The following is a 16,078-nucleotide window of genomic DNA, read 5'->3' on the forward strand; positions in this document are numbered from 1 at the left end:
AGCAATGCATTCCATGCTAGTACCATGCCAAGGCAGGGGAATAGAAGGCAAAATACATACTCTGACTGTTCTCTTCAACTCTCTGTGGCCTATTGTCAGTCAGTGACTCCCATTAGCCAAACTCGATGGGAAGCCTGAGAACACAGGGGACAACATCCATAAGAGCCAACATCCTGTCATACACAGCAGAATAGAAGATGGTATTTTAATTCAAATCTTGAATGTCCCACAAAGACCCACATTTTAAAGGCCTGGTCTCCAACCCATGATACTGTTGAGAGGTGGCTGAAACTTTAGGGGGTAGAGCCTAGTAGTAGGAAGTTAGGTCATAGGGGAGAGGCCTTCAAGGGGATAAGGAACCCCAGCCCTTTCCTGTTTCTCTTGGTTCCCCAGCTGTCATGAGAAGAACAAACCTCTTGCCCCACATGCTCCCACCATGATATATATGCTGCCACAGACTCCAAGAAAGAGGGCCAAACAATCATTGACTAAAATTTCTGATTCTATGAACCCAATCTTTCTTCCTTAGAAGTTGATTTTATTGTGTGGGTATTTTGACAGAGTGATGGAAAGCTAACAGATAGAGAAAAGATCAAGGGGTTTGAGATAGTAAGAAATGGTATATGACCAGCATTGTCCCTTCTACCAGACTATTCGAAGGACCAGGTCATTCTGCATTGCTGTGGAATTGGTTTATAGTCTACACTAGTCATCAGTGCTTTGCCTATTGTCTGAGTCCTAATGGTTCCATGAAGGTGTTGTTTCCTCTGCTCTGTGCTATGCTAGGAAGTTCTTGCCCACTGGGAGCGCCTCTATAGCTCTCCCACTTCCACACTGTCCATGTCCCCTCTGAGATTCTGCCAATTCCCCAAGGACAGAAGGGCATGGAAGACTGGTCCTGTTTTTGAGAGTCTAAAAATTAAACTCAAATTTAAAATTCTAATCCTTCTCAGAAATTTTGGGCAAATACTTTTAGTAAATCTGATCATAATTCAGTTTCTTTTTTTTCCCCCAGATTTTAAAAGGAACTGATTCTTTGTGACAAAGCCTAGAAATTCAGAGCTGTCTTTTGTTGTTGAATTTTACTTGCTGCTTTTAACATCTTTTATCAGTTTTATCTAGCGAATATTTTTACATGTAGTTTTAATTATTGCAAGCATTTGTGTTGGTTGTTAATTATAATTTAGATAAAAGACTGATAATTCTTATTTATTCCTTTAATAATCTCTGAGAAATTGCATACAGTTTTGCTCAAGAATTCCATACTCCAATATTGCTTAATATTGGTCTAATTTTTGCTATTTTAGTTCTTGCATATTCTTCTGTTCCTTTTTCTGGCAGCCTTCTAATTATCCATCCAAATATTGGGTCAAGGAGGCAAAATTCTTAAATTTTTGCTCTATGAATCATATCTTATAAACATCAAATATTTAGCATGTAAAAGTTCTCACAAGCATTTTCCATTGTTTTCAATTTTAATAAATACAGATATGTACTTTTCTATATAAATACTTAACCATGAGCAGTTTCCTAGCTATGCTGTAGTCTGTTGAGATGTGAGTTTAGTGACTGTGTAATATTTTATCTAATGGAAACACTCTAACTTATAATTAGCTCCCCTATTTTTGGACTTTAAGTTATATCCAATTTCCCCATAGTATTACTATTACTTAGAACACGCTCTTACTAGTTGCTATTTGCATGTTTAGTTAATCCATCATGACTATTTCCAGAAGTACAATCAGTGAATTAAATGACATGAAATTAAATGACATGAAATTCTAAAGACTTTTGAAACATTTTTCCAAAAGATTTCTCTCAGGATATAATTTTGCTTCTGATCAAATACAGACATAAAGGAGAGAAAAAAACACCCAATGCTGTATATCATAGAGTATTACTGTGATAGCAACTAGAAAAACATTTAAAGCTGATATGAAAAAAAAAGGCTTACTCGGGGACTGAGATTGTAACTTGGTGGTAGAATGCTTGCCTAGCATATGTGTTAGATCCTCAGCACCACACAAAAATAAATAAATAAAATAAAGGTATTGTGTCCATCTACAACTAAAAAAATTTTTAAAGAAACTCACTTAAACCATAAAAAAATCAAAGTAATATTACATGAAATAGCACAGTTTTCTTAAAGTGACTTTATTTTAGAGTACCTCAGTCCCTTCTGAGTTCTCACAAAACCTAGTTCTTCCCTGGCTCTTGTGAGTGCTCTGGAAGGCCCACAGCTTCTCTGGTTATTTACTTGTAATCAAGATGCTTAAGGTCACTGTGCAAAATAGGGTCCAGGAAATCTGCTTTCAATAAAATCAGGAGGTACACACCCATGTACCTGAACACCTGACACTCCTCGATCTACTTGTGCCTGCTCTCTTTAAAAACTTCAAGGTGATAAGACTGTTGGGAGCTCCCAGGCCAGTGTGTAGGCACAGCAGGGACCCAGGAGGTGGAGCATCGCTGTGCCCAGCTTTTACTTGAGGGTATTTTTCCAGACCTGGTGAACCTGAGCTTTGTTTTTCACAGCTGAATGAAACTTGAGCAGTCACATACCAAACAACTGCAACTGCAGCACAGAAAACAGAGAAAAGGAGCCCAGGGCCTGACCAGTTCCCTTCTGCCCTCCTCTCTCTCTACATTCACACACACAGTCAAAACTGAGACTGATGACATTTCAAAGAATTCAAAGAAAATAGGTTTCATTGTCTGGCTACAACATAAAAAGTAAAAACAAAAAACAAAATAAAATAAAAAATAAAAATAAAAAGAGGACCCCTAAGATCATACTTCTAAACCATAATGAAAATTAGACAATAGTGTGAACTATTTTCAGTATGTAATATGAATATACTACATATAAAAATTCTTAGCATTCAGCTAAAACATGCTTAGAGAGAAGCTATAAACATGAAAAAACAAAGCTCAAACATAATGCCTCAATTATATAAATGATTTATAGTGTAAAAAAATCTTGTTTGCTATCAGAAGGAATAGTGTGATCTAGCTACAAAACTGCTTCAGGTCATGAATTTCACAGTAAAATTAAGGACAGTTCTTTTTCTAATTTATTTATTTTCTATTTTTACAGATGGCATTTTGATTCATTGTACACAAATGTACAACTTTTCGTTTCCATGGTTGTGCATGATGTAGATTCATATCATTCAAGTAATCATACATGTACATAGGGTAATGAAGTCTGTCTCATTCCACCACCTTTCATACCCCTGCCCGCTCCTCCCTCTCATTTCCCTCTATGTAATATAAAGGTCCTCCATTCTTCTCTCACTCCCAGCCCCCCACCCCCATTATGTATCATCATCCACTTCAGGGAAAACATTTGACCTTTGGTTTTTTGGGATTGCTTTATTTCACTTAGCATGATATTCTCCAATTCCATCCATTTATCTGCAAATACCATAATATTATTCTTCTTTATGACTGAATAATATTCCATTGTGTATATGTACCACAGTTTCTTTACCTTTCATGTGCTAAAGGGCATCAAGGTTGGTTCCACAATCTAGCTATTGTAACTTGAGTTGCTATAAACATTGATGTGGTTACATTACTGTAGTATGCCAATTTTAAGACCTTTGGGTATAATCCAAGGGGTGGGATAACTGGGTCAAAAGGTCGGTCCATTCCAAGTTTTCTGGGGAATCTCCATACTGCTTTCCAGAGTGGCTGCACCAATTTGCAACTCCACCAGCAATGTACAAGTGTGCCTTTTCCCTCACATCCATGCCAACATCTATTATTCCTTGTGTTCTTGATAATAGCCATTCTAATTGGAGTAAGATGAAATCTTAGAGTTGTTTTAATTTGCATTTCTCTAATTACTAGAGATGTTGAGCACTTTTTCATGTATTTATTAATCACCTGTATATCTTCTTCTGTAAAATGTCTGTCCAGTTCCTTGACCCATTTATTGATTGGGTTCTTTGCATTTTGGGTGTAAAGTTTTGTAAGTTCTTTATAAATTTTGGAGATTAGTGTCCTATCTGAAGTGCATGTGGAAAAGATTTTCTCCCACTCTGTAGGCTCTCTTTTCACATTATTGATTGTATCCTTTGCTGAAAAAAGGGTTTTTAGTTTGAATCCATCCCAATTATTGATTCTTGCTTTGATTTCTTGTGCTTTGGAGTCTTGTTAAGCAAGTCTGATCCTAAGCAAACATGATGAAGATTTGGGCCTACTTTTTCTTTTATTAGGTGCAGGGTCTCTGGTCTAATTTCTAAGTCCTTGATCCATTTTGAGTTGATTATTTTGCAGGGTGAGAGATAGAGGTTTCATTGCATTTTACTGCATATGGATTTCCAGTTTTCTCAGCACCATTTGTTGAACAGGCTATCCTTTCTCCATCGTATGTTCTTGGCTTCTTTGTCTAGTATGTGGTAACTTAAGTTTTGTGTGGGTTTGACTCTGTGTTTTGTATTCTGTACCGTTGGTCTGCCTATTTTGGTGCCAATACCATGACATTTTTGTTACTATTGCTCTGTAGTATAGCTTAAGTTCTGGTATTGTGATACCCCCTGCTTCACTCTTTCTACTAAGGATTGCTTTGGCTATTCAAGGTCTCTTATTCTTCCAGATGAAGTTAATGATTGCTTTCTCTATTTCTATGAGGAATGTCATTGGGATTTTAATTGGAGTTGCATTGAATCTGTACAGCATCTTTGGTAGTATGGCCATTTTGACAATATTAATTCTGCCTATCCAAGAACATGGGAGATCTTTCCATCTTCTAAGGTTTTCTTTAATTTCTTTCTTTAGTGTTCTGTAGTTATGATTGTAGAGGTTTTTCACCTCTTTTGTTAAATTGATTTCCAAGTATTTTAGTTTTTTTGAGGCAATTGTGAATGGAGTGGTTTTTCTAATTTCTCTTTCAGAGGATTCATCACTTATGAATAGAAATGCATTAGATTTATGTGAATTGATTTTATATCCTGCTACTTTCCTGAATTTATTTATTAGTTCTAGAAGTTTTCTGGTAGAGTTCTTTAGATCCTCTAAATATAGAATCATGTCATTGGCAAAATAGTGATAGCTTCAGTTCTTCTTTTCTATTTGTATCCCTTTAATTTCTTTCATCTGTCTAATTGCTTTGGCTAGTGGTTCAAGAATGATTTTGAATAGAAGTGGTGAAAGAGAAAACAATTAAAAATAATAAAAATAAAAAATAAAAGAAGTGATGAAAGAGGGAATCCCTGTCTTGTTCCAGTTTTCAGAGGGAATGCTTTCAATTTTTCTCCATTTAGAATGATGTTGGCCATGGGCTTAGTATAGATAGCCTTTACAATATTGAGGTATGTTTCTACTATCCCTAATTTTTTGGTGTTTTGAGCATGAAGGGGTGCTGTATTTTATCAAACACTTTCTCAGCATCTATTGAAATAATCATATGATTCTCAACTTTAAGTCTATTGAAGTGATGAATTATGTTTATTGATTTCCACATGTTGTACCAACCTTGCATCCCTGGTGTAAACCCCACTTTTTCATGGTGCGCTATCTTTTAAATACATCTTTGTATGTGATCTTCCAGAATTTTGTTAAGGATTTTTGCATCTATGTTCATCAGGGATACTGGTCTAAAGTTTGTTTTTTTTTTTTTTTTTGGCTGTTTTTGGTAAAAGAGTGATACTAGCTTCATAGAATGAGTTTGGAAGGGTTCCCTCCTTTTCTATTTCCTGGAATAGTCTGAGGAGGGTTGATATTAGTTCTTCTTTAAAGGTCTTATAGAATTTGTCTGAGAATCTATCTGGTCCTGGACTTTTTTTGGTTGGTAGGCTTTTGATGGCTTCTTCTATTTCGGTCCTTGAAATTGATTTGTTTAAATTGAGTATGTCCTCCTGGTTCAGTTTGGGAGGATCTTATGTCTGTAAAACTTTGTCAATGTCTACCATATTTTCTAGTTTGTTGGAGTATAGATTTTCAAAGTAACTTCTAATTATGTTATATATTTCAATGGTGTCTGTTGTGATCTTTCCTTTTTCATCACAAATTCTAGTAATTTGGTTTTCTTTCCCCTTCTCTTGTTTAGTGTGGCTAAGGGTTTATCAATTTTGTTTACATTTTCAAAGAACCAATGTTTTGTTTTATCAATTTTTTGAATTGTTTCTCTTCTTTCAATTTCATTGATTTCAGCTCTGATTTTAATTATTTCCTAACTTCTACTACTCTTGGTGTTGATCTGTTCTTTTTCTAGGGCTTTGAGATGTAATGTTAGGTCATTTAATTGTTGACTTTTTATTCTTTTAATGTATGATCTCAATGCAATGAACATTCCTCTTAATACTGCTTTCAGAGTGTTCCAGAGATTTTGATATGTTGTATCATTGTTCTCGTTTACCTCTAAGAAGTTTTTGTATTTCTCCCTGATGTCTTCTGTTATCGTTGCATCATTCAATAGCATATTATTTAGTCTCCAGGTGTAAGAGTAGTTTTTGTTTTTTAATTTTATCATTTATTTCAAATTGCATTCCAGTATGGTCTGATAGAATACAAGGTTATATCTCTATTTTTTTTTTTGTATTTACTAATGACTTCTTTGTGGCACAGCATATGGTCTGCTTTAGAGGAGGTTCCATGAGTTACTGAGAAGAAAGTGTATTTGCTCAATGATGGATAAAATACTCTATACATGTCTGTTAAGTTTATATCATTGATGGTATTATTTAATTCTATGGTTTCTTAGTTCAGTTTTTGTTTGAAGGATCTATCCAGTGGTGAGAGCAGTGTGTTAAAGTCACCCAGTATTATTGTGTAGTGGTCTATTTGACTCTTGAAATTGAGAAGGGTTTGATTGATGTACATAGATGCTCAATTTTGGGGGGCATAAATATTTAAAATTGTTATGTCTTGCTGGTTTATTGTTTCCTGAAGCTGTATGAAATGTTCTTCTTTATCCCTTTTGACTAACTTAGGTTTGAAGTCCACTTTATCTGATATGAGGTTGGAGACCCCTGCTTTCTTACTGAGTCCATGTGCATGGTATGTTTTTCCCCATTCTTTTACCTTTAGTCTGTGGATGTCTTTTTCTATGAGATGAATCTCTTGAAGGCAGCATATTGTTGGGTCTTTCTTTTTCATCCAAGCAGCCAGTCTAAAGTTTAGGCCATTAACATTCAGGGTTATTATTGTGATATGATTTGTATTCCTGGTCATTTTGGTTTATTTTTGGTTTTTAACTTGACTTGGTTTCTCCTTTGATTAGCTTTTCCTTTAAGGTAGTTCCTCCTTTTGCTGCCTTGTATTTTTTTTTTCCACTTCCTCCTCATGAAATATTTTGGTGAGAATGTTCTGTAGTGCAGGCTTTCTATTTGTAAGTTCTTTTAACTTTTGTTTATCATGGAAGGATTTTATTTCATCATCAAATTTGAAGGTTAGTTTTACTGGGTATAAGATTCTTGGTTGTCATCCATGTTCTTTCAGAGCTTGAAATATATCGTTCCAGGCCCTTCTAGTTTTTAGGGTCTGGGCTGAGAAATCTGCTGATATCTGTATTGATTTCCCCTTATATGTATTCTGATGCTTTTCTCTCACAGCCTTTAAAATCCTATCTTTATTTTGTCTGTGAGATATTTTCATTATAATGTGCCTTAGTGTGGATCTGTTGTAATTTTGTGCATTTGGTGTTCTGTAAGCCTCTTGTACTTGATTTTTCCATTTCATTCTTCATGTTTGGGAAATTTTCTGATATTATTTCATTGAACAAATTGTTCATTCCTTTGGTTTGTATCTCTATGCCTTCCTCAATCCTGATAACTCTTAATTTGGTCTTTTCATGATATCCCATAATTCTTGGAGGTTCCATTCATGATTTCTTACCATCTTCTCAGTTTGATCAACTTTATTTTCAAGATTAAATATTTTGTCTTCATTGTCTGATATTCTGTCTTCTACAAGATCTATTCTGTTGGTGATGCTGTCTACTGAGTTTCTAATTTGGTTTATTGTTTCTTTCATTTCAAGTATTTCTGTTTGTTTGTTTTTTTCAGAATCTCAATCTCTTTATTGAAGTGCTCTTTTGCTTCCTGCTTTTGCTCTTTTAACTATTTATTGGAGTGATCATACATTGCCTGAATTTGCTCTCTTATCTTTTGCTTCATGGATCATTTTAATTATGAGATTTTAAACTCCTTTTCTGTCATTTCTACTGCCATGCTGTCAAAATATCATCTTGGTTTGTTAGGGACACTTTCTTTCCCTGTTTTTTCTTGTTTCTCCTGTATTTTTCCCTCTAGCAGTGAAGAACTGAGGTATTGCAACTTCCCATCCGTAGGTTTATTGTGACCCTGCAGGTTTCCAACACCTCTCTTTGTGGGAAAGATCAATATTACCAGCACCCAATACAAACAATATGCAGCCCTACACCAGAGAGCCCCTATAAAGATGTTAACGGTATTGTAAGAAACAGGATGAGTTCTATTATTATCTACAGTATAGCCAATAAGCTTGCAATGAGCTCTACAACTTCCAGTGGTGGATGAAGAGGGTGGGGAGGGGTGTAGGATGTAACTGTTAATGGGATAAGAAGTGAATATAAAGAGGTGCCAGATCAAGAGAAGAGTGAGAGTGGATCAAAAGAAGTTAGTCTTTAGCATGAGAAAAGGGAGAGACTCTGAGAAAATAGGTATGAGAAATAGAATAGAATAGAAAATAGGTATGAGAAAATAGAATGAGAAAAAAATAAAAAGTACCTGTCAAAGGGCCTCCAGTCTCCTGCAGGTGTCTCAGGATGGGAGCTGCCCCACCCAAATATGGTGACCACGGCCTCAGGGATAATTCAAAATATCTGCACCAACCTCCAAACAAGCTGGGGTACCCAAGCATGGGCGCAGAGTCCATGCAGGGTGGGCGGGCGCAGTCTTGGGTCTGGAAGCGGCTGGAGGCCAGCGATTCAAGGACAGTTTCTTTATAAAAATTTGAAACTGAGTGAAATGATCCATAACTTATTCCTGCTCACAGAATCAAAGGCCCAGGAAATGTCAAGAAAACTTTAAGGTAACTACTATAGTTTGGATCTTGAATGTCCCTTAGAGTCCCATGTGTTAAAGACTTGGTCCTAAGCTTGGCATTACTTGGAGGTGGTGGAAATTTTAGAAGGTGGAGCTTACTGGGAGGTCACTAGGGATGTGCCTTCAAAGGGAATTATAGAAGACTGCTCTCTTCCTCTCTGTGCTTTCTGGTCACCATGAGGTGAGTAGCTTTGCTCACCACATTCTCACACCATGATGTACTGCCTCACCACAGGCTCAAAAGCAACATGGCAAATCAACCACGGACACAAACCTTTGAAATTTTGAGCCAAAATAAACCTTTCCTTTTTTAAGTTGATTGCCTCAGATACTTTTCATAGTAACATAAAGCTGACTACCAATAACTTTAAACCTAAAAGTTTTACTCAAAGAATAATTAAACATTTTCAACAATGAAATATACAGTTATGCCAAAAGCCTGCCTTCTTAGGTGTGAAGTGTGGTAAGAATGGTCCATCATCTAGATGAACAAGTGAATGTATAGAGGTACAACTTGTTCTTAAGAGAACAAGAGGCAGTGGGGCAGGGAAGAGAGTGGAACTGGATTATACAGTCATGGTCATTTTTTTAAATGAGCAATCATTTTCTTAAAGGTTCTTCCACCTCCTGATGGTGCCATGCTGGGGAGCAAGACTTTACCACAAACACCTTTGCAGGAACACTTAACATTCAGATTATAATACCAGGTAAATGCAGGGTGAACTGTGTATGACAAATGGTATAGTAAAGTCCTCTTACTTAAGGACTGATCTTTTCTCTTGAGAACAATTATTTAACAGGTTGTGTCCAACCTTTTCTATAAAAGGATGAGAATTCTTTTTGTCTTTGCAGGATCTTTAGTGGACTGCCTGTGATGTGTATCACAGTATGGTTTATCATGTATTCCAGAACAAGACGATTTTTTTCCTGCTTTAATTTTGTGGAAAGGTTCTTCTGGGTTAGCAGGACATTTTATATTTAATTATATTTCCCCAACACTGGAAATGCTTTTTATCTTGATTTAAGTGGTGGTAACATGAGTTCAAACACATAAAAATTCTTCAAGCTTTGTGTACTTTATTTTAATTTGTGAAATTAAAAAGAAAGAGAATGTCAATTCAAACACTACATTTGGCTTTTCTACAAGTTGAAGAATGTCCTGGGCAAAAACCTCACCTCACTTGAGAGTAGCTATAGCCAAGACCTGAATAAAGTATCATTTCCCCCTAATATCCTCCATCCAAATCTCATGTCTCTATATCACATTGGTAGGACCCAACTCATATACAGCAAGAGGTCTGAGAAATGTAATTTTAGCTTTTTAACTATAGTAGGCCCTTCGTAGCAGTGGGTTCTGCATCTGTGGATTCAATCAACCATGAATCAAAAATATTTGAACAAAACATTTGCATTTGTACTGAACTTTTACACTTTTTCCTTGTTATTATTCCCTTAACAGTATTTGTAACAAGTATTTGCACAGGATTTATGCTCTGTGTTATAAGTAATCTAAGAATTATTTAAAATATATGGGAGGATATGTGTCGATTCTATGCAAATAATTCACCATTTTATAGATTCTCCACACATTTTAATATTTTCAGGAAACCCAGGAACCAATCAATACCCCATGATTCCTGAGGGATGGCCTATATTTCAAATAGACGGTAGATACAAAAAAGATCGAGCTAACTGCAAATGACTAAAACACATGAGGAAAAAAAAAAAGGATTCACATTTCCAGTGTAAGAATATAAATGAAGACAGGTAGAATGGGGGTTTATTGTCCTCAGTTACAAGCAAACTGAAAGGGATCAAGGAATATCAAGAGAGTTTGTTCTTCCAGTTACAAAACTATAGTAGGGTCCAATCAGACAAAAATATACAAGCTTATAAAAATACTGAAGTTGCCAAGGATTAGAGCCAAACTCCCAGTATCCTTGGATACTTCAGGAAAAGAAACATTGCTTGCATGCTTGGCTTGGATTCATCTCTGGAGCATTCTTCAATCTGCAGATTAGGGCAGTGCACCGTGGATGACAGCTCATGGAGTGGGGCTTATCCATTTGCCCCAGCTTAGTGGCCAAAATCCAAATCAAGGAAAGTAAGATGCTCAGTATCTCCACTACAATAAGGGTAAGATATTACCCCTGTTTTGGTTTGAATGTGAAGTTTCCCCCAGAAGCTCATGTGTGAAACAATGAAAGAAGGTTCAGAGGAGAAATGATTGGGTTGTAGAAGAGTCTTAAACCATTCAGTGAATTAATCCCATGAAGTGGCGTGGTGTGACTGGAGGAGGCTGGAACTGGGGTATGACTTTGGAGTATATATTTGTATCTGGCAAGTGGACACTTCTCTCTCTCTGCTTCCTGATCACCAGTTGAGATGCTTCCCTCTGCCATGCTCTTCCACCATGATGTTCAGCCTCACCTTGAGCTCTGAGGAATGAACCTGTCTATGGACTGAGACCTCTGAAACCATAAGCCTCCAAATAAACTTTTCTTCCTCTGCAGTTGTTCTGGTCAGGTCTTTAAGTCATAGCAGCGAAAAAGCTGACTAAAATAACCCCTAACCTCTGGGACAGAAGAACAGACTCAATCAGATCTTTCCACCTGCCTCACCAGAAAGAGTAGACCAAGGTGGGGAAGGGATGGGTGATCACCGAGTTATCTCGTGATTTTGCACAGCATTGATGGCAAAAGCCTTCTTTCTTCTCCTGAGGAAGGCAATGCCTCCTTTCCCCACTTGCCACCTCCCAAAGCCAAGAGAGGAGAAAGATGCCAGAAGACTCATTTATGGAGCTTGAGGTGCCTGAAAGAATGATGGATTTCAGTCTACCTGTCGATGCTTTCTGCAAGTTCCTCTAAGTAACCCAGGCTGGCAGGGTGAGAAGGGCCCACTGTGGGGCGTGCCAGAGAACAGGGAAGAGTTACTTCTTCATTCATCCCAGATCTCTGAAACTCTAGGCAAAGTGAAGGAGAACTAAATCAGTCCAGTGTGCAGCACAGATCCTAGAGGAGAAAAGAAACCCCAGGGTCACAGAGGTTTGGGGTCAGGTAAGTCAAACTCATGTTTGAACAAATATTGTAGACATAGATTGCTGGTGTGGCTAACGGTAGACACAGTAGCACTTTTTTCCAAAGGATACTCTGTGATAAAGTCAGAGTGAAATTGGACTCATCCTCTTCTCAAATAAAACACACATGGTATACTTACATAGAGAACAGCATAAGTAGAGAAGCCACCAACATCACATTGAATAATCCAAATCAGTATAAATCTGGAGTGGTAGGGAAGGGATGGAATAAAACAGAAGATGACAGCCACATTCCGTCTCCAGACTTGTAGCATATACAGATTTCATTTTGTTTAACAATTTTTTGTTTTGTTTTGTTTGAGGTGCTGGGGTTTGAATCCAGGGCCTCTCACACATGCTAAGCAAGCACACTACCACTGAGATACACCCCCAGTCCTGATAAATTTTTGTTGAAGTGAACACACATACAGAAAGTGCCAAAATTATAAGATTACAGCTCAATCAACTATCACAAAAAGCACACACCTTGGATTTTAAAAGACTGAAATTCCCCTCTCAAAATCACTAGCTCCCTCCCAAAAGGAATGACTATCGTGTTTTCTAACAACATGCATGAGTTTTGACTCATGATTTGAACTTTATGTAACTGGAATCTTATATTATGCTCTCTTTTGACTCTAGTTTCTTTCATCTAGCTTTATTGTTTTTTGAGATTGATTCATATTGTGTATAGAACAGTTCATTTATTTTAACTTTATTTTTGTTTATTACTTATAAACCATTTCATGATGCAGTCATTTTCCTTATGGCTACTATAACCAAGTACCACAAAATAACAGACTGTTTTATTGTTTTGTGGCTTAAAACAAGATTCATTTTCTCTCAGTTATGGAGGCCAGAAATGCAAACTCGATATCACTAGGATTTAATCAAGGAGTCCACAGGGCCATTCTTCCTCTGGGGACATTAAGGGAGGATTTGTTCCTTATATCTTTTAGCTTCAGGTCATTGCCAGTGTCCTTGACTTGTGGCCACATCTCTTGGTCTCTGCTTTATTGTTCATATTGCCTCCTCCTATTCTGTGTGTATTAAATCCCCCTCTGTCTCTCTCCATAAGGATATGTGTTCTTGCATTTGGGGCACCCTGATAATCCAGGATAATCTCCCCATGTCAAGAGCTGTGATTTAATCATAGCTGTAAAGATTCTTTTTTCTAAATAAGGTAATATTTATTTTGGTTGTTTTTAGTTTGGCGCCTTTTAAATAGCGCTTCTATGAATATTCCTATTTTTTTGGTATATTCCTGCATCTTTGTGTATATCCTTAGTAATGCAATCATGGATCTCAGGGTGTGTGTAAATTCAACTTTCGTAGTTACTGTCAAACAGTTTACCAAAGAAATTATAGCAATTTAATAGTTCAGCCCACAGTATATGAAGTTCCCTGTTACTTCACATTCCTACCAACATTTAGTATAGAAAATTCTTTATAAATTTACCTTTCCAAGGGGGTGTGCCCTGGAGTCACATTGTTAATTTTGAATGGCATTTCTCTGAGGAATTATGATGTTGAACACTTTCACCATGTATGGAAAATATCTTCTTCTTGTCTATAGCTGATCTTCATATTATTAGTGATTATAGTCCACACACAAGCTGTATTTTTACATACCAGGAATTAGTCATAAAAATTTTCATTGAAAATTTAAATGTCTGGGAATAATTCTAATAAAAGATACAGGACCATGGAGCTGGGGTTGTGGCTTGCTGGAAGAGCACTTGCCTAGCATGTGTGAGGCTCTAGGTTCAATCCTCAGCACCACATATAAATAAATAAAATGAAGGTCCATTGACAATTAAAAACTATTTTAATAAAAAGATACAGGACCTCTATACAGGAAACCATAAATTAGTATTGAGAAAAAAATGTTAAAGATCTAAATAAACATGATTTGAAGCTAGAATATAATAAAAATGTCAATTATCTTAAAAAATGATTCATAGAATCAAAACAGTTTAATTAAAATTGCAGAAGACTCTATTTGGATACTGGCGAGCAGATTCAGAAACATATGGAACTGCAAATGATCTAGAATAACTAAGGCAATCCTGAAGGAGAACAGAGTTGTAGGACTTTTTCAAGTAACTTCAAGACTTGGCATAAAATAGCAATAATTTAAACAATATTGAGAAAAGTATGGACAAATGGACCAAAGGAAAGAGTAGAAAACAGAAATTGACTCAAACATGCACTCATACGTAAGGGAAAGTTGGCCAGTCACGCAAAAAAGTCAGTAAAAACAATAATGCTGGGTTAATTGGATATTTAAATCGAAAAAAATGAAGTTGAGCCCCTCATCATTCTGTGTACATAAATAGTTCTAGACGAGTTTTAGATAGGAGTGTGAATCATTAAGAAAATAAAGTATAAAAAAAAACACGAAAATAACTTTATAGTCTTATGTTTTAGTTCATTTATGGTTGCTAAAACAAAATAACTGAGACTGAGAACTTTATAAAGAAAAAAGGTTTATTTAACACACAGTTTTGCAGGGTCAGGAGTGTGGCACCGTCTTCTGCTTGGTTCTGGTGAAGGCCTCATTGCTGCTAGCATCGCAATGGCAGGAGCACATGTGAGAGGGACCACGTGGTGAGACAAAAAGCCAGAGGGATTCAAGGGTCAGGCTTGCTCTTTTACTAAAGACTGGCTCTTCTGAGATTTAGTTTACTGTGCATGTAAAGCAAGAAATCATAAACAAGGCTAAATTAAAAGTAAAGACAGCAGAATAGATTTATAAGTTGGAAAAATAGACTAGGTTTAGAAAACAGGAGCGTGTTCTTTCAAGATTAAGCAGGACTGGGGTTTTGGTAACAAAGAAGAGCATTCTTTTAGGAAGATAAGCAGAGTTGAGGTAAATTCAGTATAGCAAATCAGTATAGCAGTAAGCTTCTAAGTCCATTGGAATACATAGGTCAAGCGGCAAACTGGCTAATCTACTATTTTTTTAAACCTTGCAACATGTTAGATTCCAGAAAATTGTTCTCTCTGGTAGATTGAGTTCCCTATATGATATCTGTGTAGCAACTTACCCCTGCCAGAAAAATCTGTAAGGCTTAGAAAAGGGTTTTTGCTCTCCTTTAGATCATTCTGGGGCCATTTTGATTTTTATGTCATTACATGAGATCAGCCATAATCTCTTTTAAATTTCTACCACCTCAATAAGCTACACTGATAATCAAACCTTAAGCACATGAGCTGTAGTTGGACAGACTCAATCCATATCAAAACCATAGCATGTGAGTTAAAAAATGTGTCCTAAAACTGAACCCAGGTAACACTAACCCTGATAGGTCTGACTCCATTAATACTTGGATTACTTTAATGACTGAAAGTGATCAAAAAGTTGTGGAAAAATAGACTACATAATAATGTTAGTAATACTAGCAACTATCATTTAATGAGCATTTACTATATATTAAGCACCCTATTAAGTTTCAGGTGCTTTTTCTAATTTAACCTTTAGTATTATTATCATTATTTTGTGGATGAGGAAACTGAGGCACAGTGAGCCTAAGTGACTTGCTTAAAGTTATTTAGACTGCTAATAAATAATAGAGCTACCACCCAGACCAGTTTGACTCTAGAGCTCCACACTCTTAATAATTCCAACTTAGCCCTATTAGAAACATTGAATCTTATATATGATGGGCATTTACCTAATATGCTGATGATGAACCTGAAGAGGACATATAGGTTACTATTATACAAACATATCAGGAGCCACTGGATCCATCCAGTCCCTCTCAGTGCTATGTTATCAAAAGATGCAAAATATAACAAGACTTTAAAAGTACTGAGGAAGTTCCTAAGAATAACACTCAGAAATCCGGGCAAAGTCATGCTGATAGGCTCAGTCTTCAAGTGTTCCAATCATGTTCCTGCCTCTGATCCAAAGCTATAGGTTTACGTTGTTATGATAACAGGTAAAGGTTTTTTAGACTTAAAAGAA

The sequence above is a fragment of the Sciurus carolinensis genome, chromosome 8 (assembly GCF_902686445.1).
Source record: "Sciurus carolinensis chromosome 8, mSciCar1.2, whole genome shotgun sequence".
Classification (NCBI taxonomy): domain Eukaryota; kingdom Metazoa; phylum Chordata; class Mammalia; order Rodentia; family Sciuridae; genus Sciurus; species Sciurus carolinensis.